This window comes from Poromitra crassiceps (assembly GCF_964638095.1).
Source record: "Poromitra crassiceps genome assembly, chromosome: 1".
Classification (NCBI taxonomy): Eukaryota; Metazoa; Chordata; class Actinopteri; order Beryciformes; family Melamphaidae; genus Poromitra; species Poromitra crassiceps.
In genome coordinates this window covers 70,234,001-70,259,893 of record NC_139623.1, presented here as the reverse complement: position 1 = coordinate 70,259,893, position 25,893 = coordinate 70,234,001, and positions in this window count along the sequence as shown.

The following is a 25,893-nucleotide window of genomic DNA, read 5'->3' as shown; positions in this document are numbered from 1 at the left end:
AACACCCGCACCCAGGACACGTCCGCCGACAAAGATCGCCGACCCTGAGCATGCAGTAGAGTGCAACGGGGCGGCCGAGCCCGCCACTGGGACACCCCACACTCAGGTAGGCATGGCGAACGTTGGGACCAACAGCACGGGGCACAGTCAGCCGGCCGGCGTCAATCATTCCCACAAGATAGCCGGACACGACCGCTGGGACCCCCCCAGAGGGCGGGGCCAGCCATCTCAACTACCTATTCCCAGAATTCACCTCCTGGCCCTGCGGGCTCATGGAGACAACTCCAGCCAAGGCCTCTAGGGAGGCCAACAAGTCCGAGCAAGTGGAGCAAGTGGACATGCCTTTGCGGACGGCGAGGCAGGAGCCCCAGATGCTTCACGGGGCGGCCGTCTCCCTCATCGTCTCGCCGGCAATTTGCCCAGAGCAGACCTATTGCACCAAGAGAGCCTTTACGGAACCGAACCTTGGTCTAGGCGAGCAACCTTACCCCATCACCGCCCTGCAGCAGGAATCCCGCCTGAGGAATTTGCCCCTCCATCAGTTCGGGAGGATCCATCTTGTCCTGCTCATACAGCACCTATGGAAATGGGAACCAGGCTGGGATGACCCAGTCCTACCCGAGACACTGCTGCAGGCCTGGGTAGAGTGGGAGGACGAGCTACCGCAACCGCAGGTAGCCGCTGCGGTCGACATTACGCGGCGAAGGCCCCTTCCCGCACTCACCACCAGCAGTCAGGGTTGCGGACCCCCCTTCCCTCTTCTCAGCCTTGATCGCTGGCCAGAGACACCCCAACTCCACGAGTGCCAACGAGGCACTAGGGGCAGAGGCCTCCCTCCAACGAGGGCAGACAAACTGCTTCCTCACCGACCCTACGCTGCTGAGGTTCCTCAACTGGAAACTCAAGCCACCAGAACCAGAGGCTCCTCACTACCGCAGTAGCTGGGTAGACCCCCAGCTCCTGAGCGGCTCCCGCGCTGACCTCACGCCGCTGAGTTTCCTCAACTGGAAACTCAAGCCACCAGAGGCCACTACAGCTCACTACAGCAGTAGCTGGGTAGACCACCCCCAGCTCCCACACACATCCTGGCCAACGAGGACAGTCACCAAATCTTGGCTCTTGTGATGTACGGGACTGGACAACAGCGTGTAGACCCATACCAACACCCGGCCGGTGGCCAGGCGGACCACAGCCCCCCTCACTGCCAGAATAATCAACCAAGCCCTGCCTATACCAGGTGGGACTGGAGGGCCATTCCGGCCATTTCTGGAAGAATACAGATTCCCTACAGGAATCTGGGAGCGGCTGTAGAAAAGGGTCCATAATGGCCCACCGTCAGGCCTGTTCTTGGGGCAGTCGATGCCCACGAGCCGGCGCGCCAACGACGTAATGATGATGACGTCATCAATGATGACGTCAGAGTTCACCTGTGAGGTCATCGGCGACGTCAGGCGGTCTAGGCTGACTGTGATGGCAGACGGGACTTTACGGGGTCACCGATGATGTCATAGCATAGAGTTCACCTGTGAGGTCATCGGCGATGTCAGACACAAGGTGTTCTGTGACGCTGTATCCGGTATTCTTTCTTCCTCTCTATTCTACTTCATAATGTCTACCCTCACCACGACCAAATCCGAACCCGAGCTGAATCCTGGCTGTCTTACAACCAGCCAGGCCCTGGTGACCGACTGCCTTACAACCAGCCAGGTCACGAGTGGTATTTCAACCGCGTCCGAGGACCGACATCTCTGTGGTTCTGATCGACCACGGCCCATGAGCCCTCATCTACGATCCAGCACACTTCACGAGGCAAGCCCACAAGCTTCGCTACAGCATGACTATTTGTATTGTAGGTAGAGAGATAACAGTGAAACTACGATCAAAACAGTCATTCCTCTACATTGTCTAATTGTGTTCACTTATTGTAAATGTAATAAAGGTGAAGTTTAAGAATTCATAAATTTTTGGAGGTGTGTGTGTCCTCACACACACACACACACACACACACACACACACACACACGAACACCAGGGCAGTAAGAAGCCATTGTACTATGGTTGATATATTCATATAAATCTTCCAGGCAGGAATGTGATTGAAGACGTTGCCATGGTATTTATTGACAAATCCTTGGTATGAATGGTTGCCATGGTTTTTATTGTCATTACAGAGAAGCGTGTTGTTTGGCAGGCAGCTTAGAGGAGCTGGAAGTGACTTTTGGAAAGGGATCAATGTCAGGAATGTAAGCAAGTACACTAATCAATATAGCAAGAGAGATCTGAGAATCAATCAACAATACAGCATATTCTTCACTGTGTTACTGAACCAACCCAATCCCCAGGAGAAAATGTCAGCATTGTACCTTTATAGAATCCACATGTTATTTTACATTTCCTTTCATGACAATATTAAATGTGGACATTTGGGTTGTCCAGCACAGACACCGGCTTTTCCTGCTTACTTCCCCAAGCTGGGCGCAGACTCGCGGCTACCGGCCCAGTAATGTGTCAAGGGAGCCACGGCTCGAATTGCCAGTTAAGTTTAGGCAAGTAAAACATCTTCGTTCGGTTTCGGCAAGTAAAACAATGGTTTGCTTTGGAAAAGCAACTTGGTTGGAGTTATGGTTATGGTTTGAGTTGGAGTTATGGTTATGGTTATGGTTTGAGTTGGAGTTATGGTTATGGTTTGAGTTGGAGTTATGGTTATGTTTGAGTTGGAGTTATGGTTATGGTTTGAGTTGGAGTTATGGTTATGTTTGAGTTGGAGTTATGGTTATGGTTTGAGTTGGAGTTATGGTTATGTTTGAGTTGGAGTTATGGTTATGTTTGAGTTGGAGTTATGGTTATGGTTATGGTTTGAGTTGGAGTTATGGTTATGGTTTGAGTTGGAGTTATGGTTATGTTTGAGTTGGAGTTATGGTTATGTTTGAGTTGGAGTTATGGTTATGGTTTGAGTTGGAGTTATGGTTATGGTTATGGTTTGAGTTGGAGTTATGGTTATGTTTGAGTTGGAGTTTGGTTATGGTTTGAGTTGGAGTTATGGTTATGGTTTGAGTTGGAGATATGGTTATGTTTGAGTTGGAGTTATGGTTATGTTTGAGTTGGAGTTATGGTTATGTTTGAGTTGGAGTTATGGTTATGGTTATGTTTGAGTTGGAGTTATGGTTATGGTTATGTTTGAGTTGGAGTTATGGTTATGGTTTGAGTTGGAGTTATGGTTATGGTTGAGTTGGAGTTATGGTTATGGTTGAGTTGGAGTTATGGTTATGGTTGAGTTGGAGTTATGGTTATGGTTTGGAATTTGAACCAGCTGACAAGAAAGTTACAAGTCGGGAACGCTTCGGGTCCGCCAATCCAACCCCTACTCCCTACCGCGGCTTTGACCTACTGTACTTTACCTACTTGACTACAGTACATAGAGTCTGGAGGTCGCCACATAATGTTAATTATTCACATATCTAGAAATGTAAAAATGCGATTTATTTTTTGTTCAGAAATCTCCATAATATGTTACATTTCTTTGGATTCTAAAAAGTTACAATGCTGACATTTCAATCTGGCAACTGGGCTGTATGCACAACTAACTCTATACGCAACATCTGCAGTCATTAATGATGTTTCTCAGCCAGGAGCGATCACTGGACTATTGGAAACAAACTCCAGGGAATTAGTTCTTTGGCAGATTTCTGACAAACCATCCAAATTCTTCTAATGAAGATGGATGTCAGTATTCAAACTGGCTTGTGAATAGAAGCAGAACTTGAATGCCTGTAGTTGAGCACTCTTGTGTTCTTGCTTTGTGCCTGCTGTCATAACGTCTTCTCTTTCTCCAACATTATGCAAACCACCTATTGAATCCTAAAGAATGCAGCCTCCTCCGCCGAAAAAACAGATTTAAAAAACAACCCCTAACCACAACATCCAGGCTCATGATCACCATAAGTAAGCGGTAAATGGCTTACTCTTTGCTAAACCGCCCAAAAAGCTATTGTACTGTATTGTCAGTCATTGTTTTCTCTTGGAAACTTTTTGTCAGAGCTCATCTGAGAGTCCATGAATATCTGAGAAACAGAGACGGAATAGAGTCTGAACAGAAGAGCTGTCAGCAGATTATGTGGGAGGACAGCGGCTTGACAAGATTGATCAGTTTTCACTCCCCCCTCCCTCTCTGTCTCTCTCCATCTCTCTGTCTCTCTGTCTCTCTCCCTCTCTGTCTCTCTCCATCTCTCTCCCTCTCTGTCTCTCTCCATCTCTCTCCCTCTCTGTCTCTCTCCATCTCTCTGTCTCTCTGTCTCTCTCCCTCTCTGTCTCTCTCCATCTCTCTCCCTCTCTGTCTCTCTCCATCTCTCTCCCTCTCTGTCTCTCTCCATCTCTCTCCCTCTCTGTGTCTCTCCATCTCTCTCTCTCCCTCTCTGTCTCTCTCCATCTCTCTCCCTCTCTGTCTCTCTCCATCTCTCTCCCTCTCTGTTTCTCTCCATCTCTCTCCCTCTCTGTCTCTCTCCATCTCTCTCTCTCCCTCTCTGTCTCTCTCCATCTCTCTCCCTCTCTGTCTCTCTCCATCTCTCTCCCTCTCTGTCTCTCTCCATCTCTCTCCCTCTCTGTCTCTCTCCATCTCTCTCCCTCCCTCCCTCCCTCTCTGTCTCTCTCCATCTCTCTCCCTCCCTCCCTCCCTCTCTGTCTCTCTCCATCTCTCTCCCTCCCTCCCTCCCTCTCTGTCTCTCTCCATCTCTCTCCCTCCCTCTCTGTCTCTCTCCATCTCTGTCTCTCTCCATCTCTCTCCCTCTCTGTCTCTCTCCATCTCTCTCCCTCTCTGTCTCTCTCCATCTCTCTCCCTCTCTGTCTCTCTCCATCTCTCTCCCTCCCTCCCTCCCTCCCTCTCTGTCTCTCTCCATCTCTCTCCCTCCCTCTCTGTCTCTCTCCATCTCTCTCCCTCCCTCTCTGTCTCTCTCCATCTCTCTCCCTCCCTCTCTGTCTCTCTCCATCTCTCTCCCTCTCTGTCTCTCTCCATCTCTCTCCCTCTCTGTCTCTCTCCATCTCTCTCCCTCTCTCTCTGTCTCTCTCCATCTCTCTCCCTCCCTCTCTCTCTCTCTCCATCTCTCTCTCTCCCTCTCTGTCTCTCTCCATCTCTCTCCCTTTTCATTTCATTTCATTTATTGAGTTTAAAATTACAGGGACAGTGCACATTAATAAACATTTCTGTAAATGCGCCAGTTTAGCCAGCTTGGCTAATTTTCAACCGTAGTCCCTGGGCAGTAAGATGGTAAAAACTGCTAAAACAAAAAGTACATTCAAACCGGAACAGCAATACTGTACCTCTAGTGCCACATCACATACGATAACATAAAATACATATACAATAAGGAATAATACATAAAAACATAAATCAAAACACGTCATGTTACACGGTATGGTCACACACTTGATTGTCTCTCAACCAAGATTTTAAGTTGACTTTAAAGGAGCGGTAAGTGTCACAGTCTCTAACCTGTAGTGGGAGACTGTTCCATGTGTGAGCTGCTCTCACTGAAAAGGCTGCTTGTCCGAAGGCAGACCTCCTCATAGGAATTAAACAATCGCCTCTTGCCACAGACCTGGTGCTTCTGTCATCCATTGTTTTTTGCTTAACAAAAGCACTAAGGGGGGGAGGGGCCAAGCCATGCAGAATCTTATAAACAAGACTGGCGTTTGTGATTTTAATGAAATTATCCCAGCTTAGTAGATTTTGATTTCTTAGGCAATGACAGTGATGATGGGTGTTTGGCTTCCTGTCAAGCACTTTAAGAGCCTGGTGGCATACCGATTGTAAAGGTTTGAGTGCTGTACAGGAGGCCTGAGCCCAGCTAGTCAAGCAATAAGACAGATGTGACATGATCATGGCATGAAAAAATAGTGTTGCTGCCCTGCTATTTAGACAGTTCCTAATATGGCGGAAATTGGACAGGTTGAACTTCACTATGTTTGTCACATTCTTAATTTGCTTTTTAAAGGTCAGATTTGAGTCAATTGTCAAACCAAGATATTTTATATCAGTTACTACTGTCAGCTTTTCCCCCGCAGCATAGACATCAGGTGTTCGATCATCTGTTTGTCTGTTTGTCTTCTTGGTGTTTAAGTGAAGACAGGAGCTATTAAGCCACTCTGTGACAGGGGCCATCGCTGCCGTGAGTTTACATGCAGCTTGTTGTTTGGTTGCTGCGTGTACATAAATGACAGTATCATCTGCATACATTTGCATATCAACATCATTACATACAGACGGAAGATCATTTATGAAGAGACCAAACAACACAGGACCCAATATTGAACCCTGAGGTACACCAAAATAATAACTGAGGGCTGATGACAGCCCTCTCTCTCTGTCTCTCTCCATCTCTCTCTCTCCCTCTCTCTCTCTCTCCATCTCTCTCCCTCCCTCTCTGTCTCTCTCCATCTCTCTCCCTCTCTCTCTGTCTCTCTCCATCTCTCTCCCTCCTCCCTCTCTGTCTCTCTCCATCTCTCTCCCTCTCTCTCTGTCTCTCTCCATCTCTCTCCCTCCCTCTCTGTCTCTCTCCATCTCTCTCCCTCTCTGTCTCTCTCCATTTCTCTCTCTCCCTCTCTGTCTCTCTCCATCTCTCTCCCTCCCTCTCTGTCTCTCTCCATCTCTCTCCCTCCCTCTCTGTCTCTCTCCATCTCTCTCCCTCTCTGTCTCTCTCCATCTCTCCCCCTCCCTCTCTGTCTCTCTCCATCTCTCCCCCTCCCTCTCTGTCTCTCTCCATCTCTCCCCCTCTCTGTCTCTCTCCATCTCTCTCCCTCCCTCTCTGTCTCTCTCCATCTCTCTCCCTCCCTCTCTGTCTCTCTCCATCTCTCTCCCTCCCTCTCTGTCTCTCTCCATCTCTCTCCCTCTCTGTCTCTCTCCATCTATCTCTCTCCCTCCCTCTCTGTCTCTCTCCATCTCTCTCCCTCCCTCTCTGTCTCTCTCCATCTCTCTCCCTCTCTGTCTCTCTCCATCTCTCCCCCTCCCTCTCTGTCTCTCTCCATCTCTCCCCCTCCCTCTCTGTCTCTCTCCATCTCTCCCCCTCTCTGTCTCTCTCCATCTCTCTCCCTCCCTCTCTGTCTCTCTCCATCTCTCTCCCTCCCTCTCTGTCTCTCTCCATCTCTCTCCCTCCCTCTCTGTCTCTCTCCATCTCTCTCCCTCTCTGTCTCTCTCCATCTCTCCCCCTCCCTCTCTGTCTCTCTCCATCTCTCTCCCTCCCTCTCTGTCTCTCTCCATCTCTCTCCCTCTCTGTCTCTCTCCATCTCTCTCCCTCTGTCTCTCTCCATCTCCCTCCCTTTATGTCTCTCTCCATCTCTCTCCCTCTCTGTCTCTCTCCATCTCTCCCCCTCCCTCTCTGTCTCTCTCCATCTCTCTCCCTCCCTCTCTGTCTCTCTCCATCTCTCTCCCTCTCTGTCTCTCTCCATCTCTCTCCCTCTGTCTCTCTCCATCTCCCTCCCTTTATGTCTCTCTCCATCTCTCCCCCTCTCTGTCTCTCTCCATCTCTGTCTCTCTCCATCTCTCCCCCTCTCTGTCTCTCTCCATCTCTCCCCCTCTCTGTCTCTCTCCATCTCTCTCCCTCTCTCTCTGTCTCTCTCCATCTCTCTCCCTCTCTGTCTGTCTCTCTCCATCTCTCTCCCCCCTCCCTCTCTGTCTCTCTCCATCTCTCTCCCTCCCTCTCTGTCTCTCTCCATCTCTCTCCCTCTCTGTCTCTCCCCATCTCTCTCCCTCCCTCTCTGTCTCTCTCCATCTCTCTCCCTCTCTGTCTCTCTCCCTCCCTCTCTGTCTCTCTCCATCTCTCTCCCTCCCTCTCTGTCTCTCTCCATCTATCTCCCTCTCTCTCTCTCCCTCCCTCTCTGTCTCTCTCCCTCCCTCTCTGTCTCTCTCCATCTCTCTCCCTCCCTCTCTGTCTCTCTCCATCTATCTCCCTCTCTCTCTCTCATGCACACAGAAGCTCTAACCATATAAATAATATGAGGGACATAAGGATAAACATGCTGATTTACATGTATTATTTGCCCCCCCCCCCCCCCCCCCGCTCTCTCTCACTCTCTCTCTCTTTATCGTCCCTGCCTCTGGTTTTGTTCTCTCCATCATCCCCTCTTCACTCTCATCTCCATCATCCCCTCTTCACTCTCATCTCCTCCATCATTCTGTCTACTTTAGCTTCACGCAGCCACTCTCTATCTCTGTCAGCTCTCCGCATGTCTCACATCTCCCACCCCGCCAAACACCCCCCCTACCCCCCCCCCCCCCCCCCCCCCGCCCAGCCAGATGCCCGTGATTCACATTGGAGGAGTGTTTATACTGCCTTCTGTTCAGCCCTCTCTCTCCTCCCACCCTCTCCATCTCACCTCATCCTGGTGGATTCTGCTTCTCTTTCTGCTAGCGATGCACGATATGGATCTTTCAATGTGTCACGGCCAGTGCTTCTAGATTTAACCCATTGATACCTGATGCAGTATTTGCGTGTATATCCCTCATTTGTGTGTGTATCCCTTTAAGACCGCGAACCTCGTTGATGCGGTTCGCGGTCTTAAAGGGATACACACACAAATGCTGCATCAGGTATCAATGGGTTAACAGTAACATAAGGCTTTGTTGTCCAGGAGTTTTCTAGCAAAACACTGGAAGCATGACACATCAATGCTGTCTCGTCAAACGGAGGTGTTAGCTCACCTGGTTAGCTGACTTGAGTGTAGCTCAGTTGAGACATCTGCGCCTATAGCTCCGGACAGCCCGGTCTCATAGTGTCGGTAGTGCTTGCCGGTGATGAGCGCTACACGCTGCTCATTTATACATTTAACACACAGCTATACAAAACGCCTACAAACACGTAATGTTACACTCTAACAAACTAAAGAGCACGCTGTCGTCAACGGTCACGTCCGTCTTCTGTATGAACCACTTGGTATAAGGGAAGGAATAACACGGCTACGGAAGCCTCTATTCACCTTATTCACCACGCCCACTATTTCTCTCTTCCGCGGTCGACGCAACGTATTTGTTCTTCCGGTTCAGCGCTAGTTGGCGGCCAATTTCAAAACAAAACGTCAGTATGAATGAAGTTTGGCAACATTCAGAATTAAGCTACACTGCGGCCAACTTCAGTTACATGTTCATAACGTTACTGCTGCGAGGAGCCGATGGCTGTACCCGGTCGGCATTTAACGTTAGTTACAAAAGCACGTCGACAGTGTTTTCTCACTGCCAGTAGCCTAACTACAGTAGGGTTTGACAGATAGCTAGTCCGACCGGTGTCAGCACAGTCAGCGCTCCCGGTCCTCGCTGCTCGTTAAAGATTTCCAATAGGCGTTATTCTGATAAACTGGTCACATATATGTTACGTTCTCACCCGACAAATATTAAAACTTTAAAACAGTTTGGGGTTTTTTAGCTTGAAAACAGCTTTTTGGCAAGTCTAAATGACTGCGGTAGGCGTACTCTACTTCCGTGTTTAAAACCGGAAAGACGATTACGAAATTACGTCATGCAGAAGCGTCCTTGTATGGGCAAAGAAGAAGGTGAATAAGGACATCCGCATTACGTCACGTCCTCAGCTACGCCTCCTTCTGTTTGATAGACATAAGTATGAATCGTACACACAAGCAGGACCATGACAAATGTGTTAAATAGTTCTCTCCGTGCTACAAAGTGATTCGCTGTATCTCTGGTTTGTTTTAGAAGGGATGATGGGGGGAGAGCATCATTTCCGGTAACGTGAGCGGCGTAGGTTTGTTAGCCGCCGTTTTCGCCGCCGCTCAAACCACTATTTTTGGCAAGATGTGCCCAGGCGATTGGTAGGCAGAGATCTCCAATTGTCTGGGAGCCTGGCAGACTATAATAATGGCAACCAATAATAGCCATTATGGCTAAATATAAATGTCCCATTATCGTCCGATAATTTATCAGCACCGATATAAATTACATCGTGCCTCCTTACAGTCTGCTCTGCTCCCTCGTTCCGTTCCATTCCCTCCCGCTCTCTCTCTCCCTTCTCCAGTGCCTCTTCACGTCTTCTCGACTGACACGTTCCTCTCTAGAAGAGCGATAGAAATGGAGCAGGAATGCAACTCCGATCACTCTGTCACTCCCTCTTCATTCCTCCCAGCCTTTCCCCAATCCCCCTTGTTCCATTCCTCCAAGATCCATCACATCCTCCATCTTTGTCAAGTAAATCACCTCCATTCTGTGTCACTCAGCGGGCCTTTTTCTGTGTTTCACTCTGACAAATAATGCTTCCACATGTTCTCATGATGGCTGCAGTACAGGGCTTTCAAAGTGCTATGCATATGGTCCCGCTGTAGAACAAGACCAGAAGTTTTCTCCATGAAGATAAACTAGAGCCACATCCAATCCAATCCAACTTATTTATAAAGCGCTTTAAAACAACCAGAGGAGGACCAAAGTGCTGTACAGGGTACTGAAGAGCAATCAGCTAAAAACAATAAATCAATTAAATCAGATCAAATCAATAAAATGATTAAATGAATAAAAAGAATAAAATGAGTAAAATGAATAAAATGAAATAAAATGAATCAAATTACTAAAATGAATAAAATGAATAAAATGAATAAAATGAATAAAATGAATAAAATGAATAAAAGACATTGCGTAAAATATATTAAAACAAAATTAATAAAAAGCATAAAAACAAGACAAAAACAAAAACAAAAGACAAAATATAAAGGCAACTCATGGGTCATAAAATCAGCATCCTACATGGCAGCGAAGGCCAAGGAGTAAAAGTGCGTTTTGAGGAGGCCTTTAAAGTGGGACAGTGAGGAGGCCTGCCTAATCTGCAGCGGTAGGCCGTTCCATAGTTTCGGAGCCACTGCAGAGAAGGCGCGATCCCCTCTGAGTTTACGCCTGGTTTTTGGCACTGCCAGGAGCAGCTGGTCAGCTGACCTGAGGGAGCGGGAAGGTGCGTGAACGTGCAGCAGCTCAGAGAGGTAGGGGGGGGCGAGGCCGTTTAGGGCTTTAAAAGCAAATAAAAGAACTTTAAAATTAATTCTAAAATGCACGGGCAGCCAGTGGAGAGATGCTAAAATGGGGGAAATGTGCTCGTGCTTCCGTGTGCCAGTTAAAAGACGCGCAGCGGCGTTCTGTACAAGCTGGAGGCGAGCGACGGAAGATCCACTAACCCCAACATAAAGTGCGTTACAGTAATCCAGCCGGGTGGTGACAAAGGCATGGATGACAGCCTCAAAATGCTGCCTCTGGAGCATGGGTTTTATTTTGGCAAGCTGTCTTAGTTGAAAAAAGCTGGATTTAACCACTGCCTTAATCTGGCTATCCAGTTTTAAGTCAACATCAATTTTGACCCCTAGGTTTTTTACGATGGGTTTCACGTACTGGGCCAAGGGACCCAACTCAACCAGGGGGGTCACCGAGGAGCCACCGAACACCATGACCTCTGTTTTTTTGTCATTAAAATTGTCACATGCTATATACAGTCAACTTGATTGTGCTGTTAATAAGCAAAGGTTATAATCTTGCAAGATTGTCTAGAATCTCACTCATGATTATTTCTCATTTCTCATTTTTAACTTGTAGTGGCATCTTAAATCATGTGGTTAAAGTTAACAAGGGCTAAAACTATGGTTAATGTTTACAAAAAGGCTAAAGTTAGGGTAAAAAAAAAGAAGCTGTGCATGACCTGTGCCAGTTTTTCAGGCTAGTAAATCTGCTTCCCAAGAGGCGAAGAAAAACAAGTATTTATTTGCATAACGAGAAGCCACTGACAGTTTTTGTCCATATAGCTACATCAGTTTCATTCCTGCTAACCCTTCCATGGTGCAATGAGTTTTGCTTTGTACCCCTGACTGTGATATAGTGGTTTTTCTACTTGTTTACTGCTGTCATCCCCTCTTTTTCCCATGACTGATAGCAGGATGACAGTTAGCTCTGTGTTTAACTGTAACAGCTCATCTGGCTTCAAAGAAAAAGTAGAAACACATGGTAATAAGATTCATTTTTCTTTACAAAAACCAACATCATTATTATCAGTTTTTGATTCATTGTTTTGTTGCCAAATGGCAATAACATGCAACAAGGGAGCTGTAACACATAACTTACACATTGTTCATGCATCAGTGCTTTTCAGTGAATATAATTCCCAGATAGGGGATGTTGGTTGGTGGGTGTGAGGATGGTTGCAGGTTGTTATGTGGGGTAAATGAGTGATGACAAATCATGAAAGACTGAGTTGAAAGTACTGAGAGAAAAAAAGCTTCTGTTTTGGATAATTGACAGCCAACTGACCCTCGGCCCTTAGCAAAACTCTGTCCTAGAAAGTCAAGCAGAAGTATGTTGTGTGAAGTGAACTCTATCTGCCCCAATCTTCACTGCTCATTATTTCTCCCTGCCCAGAGGCCGGCACTCAGTGGTGTAAAGTAACGAAGTACAAATACTTCGTTACCGTACTTAAGTATCTTTTTTGAGTATCTGTACTTTACTTGAGTATTTATTTTTCTTTCAACTTTTACTTTTACTCCACTAATACGTAATAAAATCTATACTTTTACTCCGATACATTTCCCAAAAGCATCTTCGTTCCTCGTTACTATAAAATAAACAAACAGTTTGTGTTGTGGCGAATCAGTGCTTCTGTGTTGCAAGTTGCGTTTGCCAATCGCTTACCGTCAGCGCTTCCCAAGTCTTTTCATCCATGTTAAAAGTTCTCACAGGCTGAAATCCGACGGGTAATTAATTTAAATTGTCTTTACATTGTGTCCAGTGAACCAAAATGACGGAATATGCCACCAGAAAACAAGAAACCAAGCGTCTCTCTTGGGGTAAGCTTCAAATTGGTCAAGCGTCCATGCAGCCGGAACGTAAAAGTATAGGTTTTCCGCTTAAGGATTTAAAAATAAAATCCTAAATGCTTTATTTGTTTCTCCAAAGGTGAGAAGAATTTTATTCTGAAAGTAAATCATGGTATTTCCGTTGCTATCTGGTGTAACAGTCGCTGTTTTGACACAGCCCAATAATACTGTCGTGTTTCAGAAAGGTAACGTCAGTTTCAATTTCTATAGAGTGATTACATTGATTAACTGTTTATCTGGCCGTGACAATATCCAGGCAGCTATATGGAGGAGATGTCCATGATCTATGGTGATTATGATGATGACGACGACGACGACGACGACGACGACGACGACGACGACGACGACGACGACGACGACGATGATGATGATGATGATGATTATTATAGATTTCCCATTGACATGGAGATATCTCATCGCCATGATAGCCTAAAGCAGGCACTTGTGCCAAAAGCTGCAGTCAGTTCAAATGGAATGCAAACTCACAATAAAGCTAAAAATTCTGAAAATCCAGGACCGCTTGCTTTCTTATAAACAGGATTTACTTGTGCTTTTACTTTCAATACTTTTAAGTACATTTAATATTAAAAAAATACTTTTGATAGTTACCGTAAAATACCAATTATTAGCCCGGGCGTTAATTGACAAAATATGTAGCCAGACCCCGCATAAATATGGGACCTGCGGCAGTTTGGGACCTGCTTTAATTATTTTTGTACAAAAATATTGCTCAGCAAAGATTGTAAATAGTATGAAATTGTTTATTTAAACCATTTATTTTAATCAGTTGGCTACAGCCCCCCACACGATTGCTTGTCTATGGGGAGAGCCGCGCCTCCCTCTCAGCGCAGCAGAGCATTGCATGCCAGTTCTGGCCTGTACATGAAATCAAATAAAATTTGAGCTGAACTGTGACCTACCGGTATTTACCACTAAACTTTCTCCGCTGAAGGTGAGAGAACATGATCATCATGTGAGCAGATTATTTGTTGCATGCGCTGCCTCCTCCGCTGGCAGGGGAAACATTATAGCCTATCATACTCACATTTCTCAATCAGAGATGTCGGATTTGTAGGCCTACAAAAATCTTCAGAAAATGCCTACACAATTTTCATAACTGTCAGGTGTTGCTGGAAAACGAATTTTTAAAAAGTTCATCACTCACGGAGCCTACCCTCTTCAGTAGCGCACATGTGAAAGTGCCATGAAATACCAATTAGAAGCCGACTTCTATGCCCGCTGGCAGGGAAACATACCATAGGCACATTTCTCAAAATAATTATTACACCAGAGATGTCGGTTTTAGTGTATAAAAATCTTCAGGAAATGCCTACACAATTTTCAGAATCATCAGATGTTGATGGAAAACGAATTTTTTAAAAGTTCATCACTCATGGAGCCGCTATACCCTCTTCAGTAGCGCACATGTGAAAGTACGGTATGCCCGCGGGCAGGGAAACATACCAGGCACATTTCTCGTTTCCTCGTTGTTCCTCGTTTCCTCGTTGTTCGTCTTCTTCATCCGATTTTTCTTCTTCGTTGTGTTTGGGAGATGCATTCAACAGGATGTCGCAAAGGTAAAAAAAAAAACATTGAAAAAACTAACCGGGCGTCAAATTGGGACCTGCTTTTATGTACAAAATATGTATCCAGACCCCGCTTAAATATGGGACCCGCGGCAATTTGGAAGTCGGCTTCTAATTGGTATTTTACGGTAAGTACAGAAAATATTAGCTACTTTAAGACTTTTACTCAAGTAATATTTTAATGGGTGACTTTGACTTTTACCCAAGTCGTTTTCTGGTAAAGTATCTATACTTTTACTCAAGTATGAATTTCGAGTACTTTATACACCACTGCCGGCACTACAATACAGGCCCTGCCCAGGGGCCGGCACTACCACACAGGCCCTGCCCAGGGGCCTGCACTACCACACAGACCCTGCCCAGAGGCTGGCACTACCACACAGGCCCTGCCCAGGGGCCTGCACTACCACACAGGCCCTGCCCAGAGGCTGGCACTACCACACAGGCCCTGCCCAGGGGCCTGCACTACCACACAGGCCCTGCCCAGAGGCTGGCACTACCACACAGGCCCTGCCCAGGGGCCTGCACTACCACACAGGCCCTGCCCAGGGGCCGGCACTACCACACAGGCCCTGCCCAGAGGCCGGCACTACCACACAGGCCCTGCCCAGGGGCCTGCACTACCACACAGGCCCTGCCCAGGGGCCTGCACTACCACACAGGCCCTGCCCAGGGGCCTGCACTACCACACAGACCCTGTCCAGAGGCCTGCACTACCACACAGGCCCTGTCCAGAGGCCCGCACTACCACACAGGCCCTGCCCAGAGGCCGGCACTACCACACAGGCCCTGTCCAGGGGCCTGCACTACCACACAGGCCCTGCCCAGGGGCCGGCACTACCACACAGGCCCTGCCCAGAGGCCGGCACTACCACACAGGCCCTGCCCAGGGGCCTGCACTACCACACAGGCCCTGCCCAGGGGCCTGCACTACCACACAGGCCCTGCCCAGGGGCCTGCACTACCACACAGACCCTGTCCAGAGGCCTGCACTACCACACAGGCCCTGTCCAGAGGCCCGCACTACCACACAGGCCCTGCCCAGAGGCCGGCACTACCACACAGGCCCTGTCCAGGGGCCTGCACTACCACACAGACCCTGCCCAGAGGCCGCAAATTACGTCAATTCTGCCGCATTTTCATTCGGGACATAGGAGCTTCAAGAGCTCCTACTTCCGTGATGAAGTGAGGAGGCGGAGCAGGGAGCAGTCAGCAGACTGGGCACTGAGAAGAGAAAATAAAGACAGACCTCTGCAGATGCACAGTGAGGTGAGAAACGGCGCATTCAAAAGTGACATTGAAGGCGATACTACTGCGGTTTCACTCTCAAACGACCGTATCAGCACATGAATAGAATCACTATACCTGTTTTTACTGAATGAGTAGGCATCTCAATTCTCAGCCCCGATAGCCTACTTTGTGATCTGTACACGCTGCAAAACGAGGGATTTAGGAAGCGCAACTCAATGCTCTCTCGCAACTCGCAATGTTGGTCTATGCAATCAGCAGCGAACAAACATGGAGACAGAATTGCGGGGAGTATATAATGTTGTGACAGATGTATGGTCCAACCGAACTATGCATAGTGACTTCAACATGAAAACTCCTGCCTACAGACTGCAGAAAGTCTTACCTCCTCCATAACAACAACAACAACAACAACAACAACAACAACAACAACAACAACAACAACAACAACAGAATAATAACAGCAACAATAATATGAATAATCTATTTACATCTTTCAATAATGAAACAGAATAGCCTAATAAAAGTAGATGATGATGCCAATAATTAATTTAAATTTGCTTTTGTTTTGTTATTCATATCAGGTAAATGAGTGCAATAAACACAGAAAAAAATCATGAGAGAATCGTGATCTCAATTCAGAGAAAGAAAATCGTGATTCTCATTTTTCCCAGAATCGTGCAGCTCCACCGCACTAGCACACAGGCCCTGCCCAGGGGCCCGCTCTACCACACAGGCAGCTATTTACTGATGACAACAAACTATTGCTGACTCTTCACTGTGGGACTGGGAACTTTTGCTATGTTTTCTCTCAGGATTTACACGCACGCGCGCGCGCACACATGCATGCACGCATGCACGCACGCACGCACACACACACACACGTATAAGCATGCCCCTCAGGTACTATTCCTCAGGTCACACAAGCACACAGACACACACACAGACACAGACACACACACACACACACACACACACACACACACACACACACACACACACACACACACAGTGTCCCTTGTGAGACGTCCCAGACAGACAGCCCCACTCCCTCACAAATGCTAACCTAGATTGTGTGTGTCCTAGTTCTGCCTGGTGGTCTGCACATGCCTCCACCTCCACCCGCTAGCTTATGGATATGAACACGCACGCACACACGCATGCACGCACGCACACGCACACGCACACGCACATGCACACACACACACACACACACACACACACAGATCTCTGAAATATTGTTATTTTTGGCTGCAGCAGGTAAGCTATTTTTTAGTTAGCCGCAACTAGCGGCGCCAGCTCTACAAACGCAAATGTCGCTGAGTTACACCTTTGTTCTGCCGGAAAATGTGGTCAGGTGGAATAGATGAGAGAGAGAGAGAGAGAGAGAGAGAGAGAGAGAGAGAGAGAGAGAGAGAGAGAGAGAGAGAGAGAGAGAGAGAGCAGCAAGAGGGAGGGAGAGAGAGAAAGTCAGCGACAAATCTGATGACTTTTCTGACCATGGTGTGTTATTCCCAGTTAAAGAGAATGAGACAACTCAAAGGATCTTTAGTTGACTTTGTTTATTTCTTGTGCCGGGTCTTTCAGCCCGCTCTCCGTGGCCACATTCGTATGTCTGGCGCATGCGCAGTCGCCGCCCTCCCGTCATGCATCTCAACATCACATGACATCAACATCTATATGACACATCTTCCCCATCAAGACATTTTTTTTTTTTTTCATTTTCATTTTTTTTTTTTTTCATTTACATTTTTTTTTTCATTTACATTTTTTTTTTTTTCATGCTTTATACAAACAGGTTTCAAAACGCTTTGTCAACCAGAACAACTTAAATTCGCTCAATTAACCTCTGTGGAGCTTTTGAGGCTTTTCCCGACCTCCTTAACAAAATAATTTCAGGTGGACGTACAGGTGCCTTGTTTACAACTTCAGAACGTATGGGTGTCCTGTTTATCTCCTTGGGACTGTCCGAACTACAGACACTAGTGTTTTCGTCTGAGGCATCAGTAACCTCCTGATTTTCTGCTTGCTCTAGCAGAGGCATTGGCACATGAAGAAGGTGTCTCCTGTTCCTTCTGTATGTCACTCCTTGTGGTGTTACAACATCATACGACCTGGGTGCCACACTTTTAATTACTGTGGCCTCTATTCCCCAGTCTTTTCCATTATGCATTTTTACTCTATCATTTGGGCATAGGCTGCTCAATGCTCTAGCCCCTACGTCATAGCGTCTTTTCTGATCACACTTGTTTCTCTTTTTTGCTTGCTCCACGATTTTATGATGCTGCTGGTCTGACTCAGCTTGAAGAAGCATTGGTAACCTTGTTCTGATTTTTCTGTTGAATAACAGCTCTGCTGGTGACTGTCCATGTTTCATGGGGGTGGATCTATAATTTAGCAGAGCAAGATATGGATCAGTGTTGGAGTCCAATGCTTTTTTAATTAACAATTTGACTATTTTAACTCCGTTCTCTACCAACCCATTTGACTGTGGGTATAATGGACTAGAAGTAACATGCTTAAACCCATATTCCTCAGCAAAGCTTCTGAAGGCTTGGCAGCTGAACTGAGGTCCATTGTCTGACCGTACTGTATCTGGTATTCCATGACGTGCGAAGAACGACTTGATGTGGGCCATCACTGTGCTGGCGGTCGTATCCTTCAGTACTGCCATTTCTGGGTAATGAGAGTAATAATCCATTAATAGTACATACTCTTTGCCGTGCAATGTGAAGAGATCTATTCCTACTTTACTCCATGGTTTTAGCTGTTCATCTTGCTCGACCCACATCGGCTCTTTGTGCTGTTTATTCCTGTACTTCTGACATGTGTCACAGCTCCTGACTGTGTCTTCTATTGCACTATTCATTTTTGGCCAGTACAGTACATCTTTAGCACGTCTTTTACATTTTTCCATTCCCAAATGGCCCTCATGTATTTTCTTTAACATGTCTTTTTGCAAAACTTCTGGAACCACAATCCTAGAACCCTTGAATAAAACATTGTCTATGACAGACAGCTCTTCTGTGAAGTCACTATAGGGTGCAGGGATTGATCTTAATGGCCAGTCACATGTTATGCCTCTCATTACTTTTTGTAGAACTTCATCGTTTGCGGTGGCTCGGGCCATTTCTTCCCACATTCTATCTGAGACTGGGCAACTCTTTCTCACCAAATTTACATGTATGATTTCTTTATGTTCATATTCAATATTTGGTGCAGTACTATCATAAGCACGTGACAGTGCGTCCGCTACGAGCAGCTCTTTTCCTGGGCTGTATTCTAGCTGGATGTCGTATTTCTGCATGCCCAGGAACAGTCGTTGGACTCGGGGTGGTGTGTCAGCTAGACCCCGTTTGGCAATGGTGACCAGAGGCTTGTGGTCCGTTTCAGCCCACACTGATTTACCATAGATGAATACATGAAACTTCTCACAAGCATACGCTAGGGCCAGAGCCTCCTTCTCTATCTGTGCATAATTGCACTCAGCTGCAGTGAGAGCTCTAGATGCATATGCTACGGGCCTCCACCTGTCACCATACTGCTGCAGGAGCACCGATCCTATACCTGATTTTGAGGCGTCTGCTGAAATCTTAGTTTTACGTTTTTCGTCATAGAACTTGAGGACTGGGGCCCCCATGATGAGTTGTTTTAGATCCTCAAACTCTTTATCGTGATTGCTGTTCCAACACCATTCAGTCGTGTTACACAGTAGGCTCCTCATTTGGGCTGTGTGTGCTGTTAGATTGGGCACAAATTTGCCTACATAGTTTATCATACCCAGGAAACGTTGTACACCCTCTTTGTCAGTAGGTGGTGGCATGTTTTTGATTGCTGTCACTCTGGTCTGAGTTATCTGGACTCCTTCTGCTGTCAGCATTTCTCCTAGGAAGGTTATTTTTTCTTTTCTGTATTCACATTTTTTTGCGTTTAGCTTTAACCCATGTAATCGAGCAGCTTCTAAAGCTTGCTTTAGCCTGGCATCATGTTCCTCAATTGTGGATCCACTGATCAGTATGTGGTCTATATAAACCTTTGTGCCTGGCACTCTCTCAAATATTTGTTGTACCGTCCTGTGAAAGACCTCAGGGGCGGAGGCTAAGCCAAAAGGTAGTCTCTTAAATGAGTAGCGCCCAAAAGGGGTGTTAAACGTGCAGATCCTGGCGCTTTCCTTGTCTAGACCTACTTGCCAGAACCCCGAAGAGGCGTCTAGTTTAGAGAAGTACTTGGCCCCTGCTAAATCTCCGAAGATCTCCCCCCTGGTTGGAAGTTGAAAGTGTTCTCTTTTTATATATTCATTTAGTTCCTTCGGGTCTATGCAAAGCCGTAACGGCTTGTCTGGTCTCTCTACTATTACTAGAGAGTGCACCCATTCTGTGGGCTCTTCTACTTTTTCTATTATATCTAGTGATTCTAGTCGCTGTAACTCAGCCTTGAGTCTGTCTCTTAGGGCCAGTGGTACCCTTCTAGGTGCATGGATCACTGGTGTGTAATTATCCTTTAACTGTATTTTGTGCGTTACCCCGAGTTTTCCTATTCCTTCAAAAACGTCACTGTATTCATCTTCAACATTTTGTATTTCTCTTTCATTTACCTTATGTATTCGTTTCACCAGCCCTAGTACTGTACTTGCTTTTAATCCTAGGATGGACGCTCTTTTCCCTTTAACTATGATAAATTCCATCATGTGTGTCTTATGACCATCTTTCAACCTCATTTTGCATTTTCCCACATGGGGTATGACCTCCCCGTTATATGCCCTCAGTCTTACTCTAGTCGCCGTGTCAATCCGCGGCTTTACCTGGAGATTCTGCAGTTCAGTCTCCGGTATGACGTTCGCCTGGGCTCCAGTGTCCACTTTGAAGTCAATGTCTGTCCCATTTACGTTGTAGGTTTCCGTCCAGTCCTCGTCTTCTGGTACTGTAACACCTACAGAATCGACAAAGAGCTCCTCTATGTCGTCCTCGTCTGGATCCTGGACCTGCCGGATGCGGTTCATTCTCCTGTCTCGGTTCGGTCGCCTCTGCCTGCACACGCGTGCAAAGTGGTTCTTCATGCCGCAGACTCGACATTCCTTCCCGAATGCCGGACACTGCCGAGGCCGGTGTTCACCTCCGCAGTTGCCGCATGGGCGCGCTTGCTGCTCCCGATGAGTGGTGTCCTCTCTCGTGGCTTGCTTCGCCTGCCTGTCGCTCCTTCTGTTCTCCACCGTCTCTATTCTGCATTCGGCCCCGGCCGTGATGCCGCCGTCCATGGATTTCAGGCGATTCTGAGTTACTTCCCTGGCTTGGCATATTTGTATTGCCCTTTCTAGCGTCAGATCTGTTTCTCCCAGCAGCTTCTCCCTGAGTCCTTTATCTCTCACACCCATCACTATCCGGTCTCTGGTTAGGGAGTCTGCCAGGTCCCCAAAGTTGCATGACTGACTCTTCAGTTTCAAGTCTGTCACAAACTCTTCTACTGACTCTGTCTCGGTCTGGTTCTTGCTGTTGAACACATATCTTTCATATGTTTCATTTCGTTTTGGCGTACAGAAACGTTCAAACTTTCTTATTACCAGGTCGTAGTCCTTCTGGTCACCCTCGGACAGCTGAAAGCTATTGAAGAGGTCTATGGCTTCGGTTCCTGCGACCGTCAGAAGCAGCGCGATCTTCTGCGGGTCCTCATTTTCTGTCGCCCCTATTGCAGTTAGATAGAGCGTGAAACGTTGCTTGAAATGTCTCCATTGTTCTTCCACGTTCCCAGTCAACTTGAGCTCGGCGGGAGGCTTTAGCAATTCCATCTTCCGCTTCTGCCGAGCTAGCCACAATCTGTTAGCTAGGCTAGCTTGTCCACACCGGTGCTATGGTGGCTAACGTTAGCTTCACGTGCCGACGCTAGTAATTACTCACGAGCTGCCGCTCCTGGCTTCATTGTTGGCCGGCGAGTGTAAGGCGAGTTCGTGTACTCCTGGTACCATGTGTTATTCCCAGTTAATGAGAATGAGACAACTCAAAGGATCTTTAGTTGACTTTGTTTATTTCTTGTGCCGGGTCTTTCAGCCCGCTCTCCGTGGCCACATTCGTATGTCTGGCGCATGCGCAGTCGCCGCCCTCCCGTCATGCATCTCAACATCACATGACATCAACATCTATATGACACACATGGGAAGCAATGTTAATGTGTTGATTCCCAAAGCATTTGGCAATAAGTTGGTATGGCTAATGCTGGTTTTCTCTACTTGTGTCGAAGAGAGGTGTTCCTTCCCCCCTCCAGCCACTAACAGCAGCACTCCTGATTCCAAACCTGACTCTCTGACCCCTGCCACAGGGCTTGCCTCCTTCTCTCCCCTCTCCCCCAAAGATGTCATTTAACTTGTCAGGTCTAACCATGCCACCTCTCTTGATCCTATCCCTTCCTCTCTTCTCCAAACCATCTCCACTGATATATCTCCCATCCTCACTACCTTTATCAACTCCTCTCTGTCCTCTGGTCTTGTTCTGGCCCCTCTAAAGGCTGCAAGAGTCAAGCCACTGCTTAAGAAACCCTCCCTTGACCATACTGCCATCCAAAACCTGTCTCTCTTCTCTCATTCATTTCCAAAACCCTTGAATGAGCAGTTTTCGAACAACTTTCTCTTTACCTCTCCTAGAATGATCTACTACTGGATCGTCCTTTCAGTCACTGAGGCCCTACACACTGCTAAGGCCTCATCCCTCTCTTCTGTCCTTGTCCTCCTTGACTTGTCTGCATCCTTTGATACAGTTAACCACCAAATCATTCTCTCTATTCTCTCTGACCTATGGTATCTCAGGATCTGCACTCTCTTGGTTTACTTCCTATCTCTCTAATCGCTCATACCAGGTTATATGGCGAGGATCCCTATCTAGATCCTGCACTCTTAGCACTGGTGTCCCCCAGGGCTCAGTCTTGGGCCCCTTCCTATTTATTCTCTATATAAGATCTCTTGGCCATGTGATCTCATCTCATGGCATCTCTTACCACTGTTATGCTGATGACACTCAGCTCTACCTCTCCTTCCACTCTTCAGACACCCAAATCGAGGCACGCATCTCTGCATGCCTCAAAGACATTGTTACTTGGATGTCGGCCACACCACCTCAAGCTGAATCTAGGCAAGACAGACTTACTCTTCCTCCCAGGGAGCCCTCACACTGACCTTTCCATCTCCATTGACAACACTACTGTGCTGCCCTCTCAAACAGTTAAGAAGCTCGGGGTGATCCTTGACAACCAGCTGTCCATCCAACTCAGCCTGCATCACAGCGACTGCCCACTCCTGTAGGTTCTCCCTGTATAACATCTGCAAAATCCGCCCGTTTCTCGCGAGGGAGGCGACTCAACTCCTGGTCCAGGCACTTGTCATCTCCTGCCTGCACTACTGCAATGTTCTTCTGGCTGGGCTACCTGCCTCAGCCATTCAACCTCTACAACTCATTCAGAACGCTGCAGCCCATCTGGTGTTCAACCAACCTAAATTCTCTCATGTCACTCCCCTCTTCCGCAACCTTCACTGGCTTCCCATCTCGGCACGCATCCAATTCAAGACACTGGTACTGGCCTACAGGGCAGTCCACCGGACAGCCCCTCTGTATCTGCAATCTATGCTCAGGTTCCAAACATTGCATCGCTCCCTCCGCTCCTCCACCCATCCAGATTGTCTCACCCCTCCACCGCTACGTGGGCTCAAAAGTCACTCGTCCCGATCGCGACTCTTCTCGTCCCTGGTGCCACAATGGTGGAAAGAGCTCCCCCCTTCGGTCAGAATGGCCGACTTTCATTGTAGACTAAAAACTCACCTATTTGGGGCCTTCTTGAGCTGACATCTTATTAAAAAAAAGTTCCTGAAAAAGTAATGAGAGAGGTCTGATGATCACAGCACTTCCCACACAGTGCAGCTTCCTCCCTCTGCTGAGAGCAGGGACTGTATAATAAACTTATAATAATAAACTTTATTTATATAGCACTTTTCAAAACAAATGTTACAAAGTGCTTAACAGGCAATAAAAAACATAGGAGTACAGTGATTCAGGTAAAATGATAGCAATGGTCGTTCATCAGACACAGCTAAAACAATAAAAGCAGACCCAATTAAAACAAATATAGGCACAATTAAAAGACTGAACCATAAAACAATAAAACAATAAAAAATATTAATGTGCAAATTAGAGGAATGCCAGTCTATAAAGATGAGTTTTTAGCTGTTTTTTAAAAATGGACACCGATGTTGATAAACGGATGTCCATTGGAAGCGCATTCCAAAGCTTTGGGGCCCGGACCGCAAAAGCCCTGTCTCCTTTAGTTGCGAGATTGGCTCTGGGCACGATGAGGAGGACTTGAGTGGCGGATCTAAGCTCACGGTTAGGTTGATAAAAAGATAAAAGGTCAGCTATGTAGTCTGGGGCCAGTCCAAGATGGGCTTTAAAAGTAATTAATAAAATTTTAAAATCAACTCTAAAACGTACAGGGAGCCAGTGCAGTGAAGCTAAAATGGGTGTGATATGATCTCTTTTCTTAATACCCATTAAAAGCCTAGCAGCTGCGTTCTGTACCAGTTGCAGGCGTGCCAACTGCTTCTTAGTAAGGCAAGAGTATAAAGAGTTGCAGTAGTCCAATCTTGAGAAAATAAAAGCATACATGACCTTTTCTAGGTCTTTAAAACTCATAAAAGATTTGATTTTTGAGATGATTCTCAGGTGGAAAAAGGAGGTTTGGACGACTTTCTTTATGTGGGATTCAAAGTTGAGGTTTGAGTCGAAAATAACCCCTAGGTTCCTGGCCGAGGGTGTGATGTAGCCTGCAAGGGAGCCTAATTGGTTTCTGAGTGGCTCAGTTGAGGAGGGAGGACCAATGAGCAGCACTTCTGTTTTGTTATCATTGAGCTGGAGGTAATTATGGAGCATCCATTCCTTTATTTCGGCCAGACAGTTGTGCAGATTGGTGATGTTTTGATGGTTGGGAGTGATGGGGATGTAAATTTGGGTGTCATCGGCATAACAGTGATATGACACGTTGAATTTCTTCATGATAAAACCCAGTGGGAGCATATATAAAGAAAATAAAATTGAGCCAAGGATGGAACCTTGAGGCACCCCACATGTGATATGAGCAGATGAAGAAGAGGAGTTGCCAAGCAGTACTGAGAATGTTCTATTGGATAGGTAAGACTTAAACCAGTTAAAAACAGGGCCGGAGATCCCTACCCAATCTCTGAGGCGATTTAAGAGCATCTCATGGTCTAAAGTGTCAAATGCAGCGCTAATATCAAGAAGAATTAAAATTGAGCAATGACCAGCGTCCGAGTTTAAAAGAAGGTCATTAGTTACCTTAAGAAGAGCTGTCTCTGTGCTATGCATAGAACGAAAACCTGACTGGAAATTGTCTAAAATTGAATTCTCAGTTAAAAAACTTGACAGCTGGTTAAAAACTATTTTCTCTAAAACTTTGGATAAAAAAGGCAGTTTAGATATAGGCCTAAAATTGGCCAGATTAGCAGGGTCAAGATTAGTTTTTTTTAAAAGAGGTTGAACCACTGCATGCTTAAAATCAGAGGGAAAGCATCCAGTGGCTAGAGAGCTGTTTAAAATGGAGAGGACAGAGGGACCTATGACATCAAAGACCTCCTTCAGGAAGTGAGTTGGGAGGACATCCAGCTTACAAGTCGTTGACTTCATCCCCTGAATTATTTTCTTTAATGACTCACTGGATATGGACTCGAAGTTGGAGAAGACTGGGGGTACTGGAAGTATAATATAGCTATTTTGGGTGGGTTGAGTGAAGTTTGATCTGATGTCAGTGATCTTTTTGGAAGTAAACTAAAAACTCTTCACATTTTAAAATGTCGTCGTCATGTTTGACAGGAGCAGAGGGGTTGATGACAGTTTTGATGGCATTAAAAAGTGCTTTTGAGTTGTGATGGTTGTCAGCAACCAGTTTGGCAAAAATAGCCGTCTTTGCCTCTTTCACAGTTGATTGGTAGGAGCTCATAAGGTTCTTTAAATTTTGAAGTGACGACTGTAATTTGTCAGATTTCCATTTTCGCTCAGCTTTACGACAGTGTCTTTTTAAGTTGCGGGTGTGGTCATTAAAGCAGGGGCAGCCAGGTATCTTGCGTTTCCGAAGTTTAAGGGGTGCAATAGAGTCAAGGATGGAGGTGCAAGTTTCGTTCAAGCACTTAACTGCGTCATCAGTGCTGGATAGAGGCACTGTGGGGTGGAAAACCG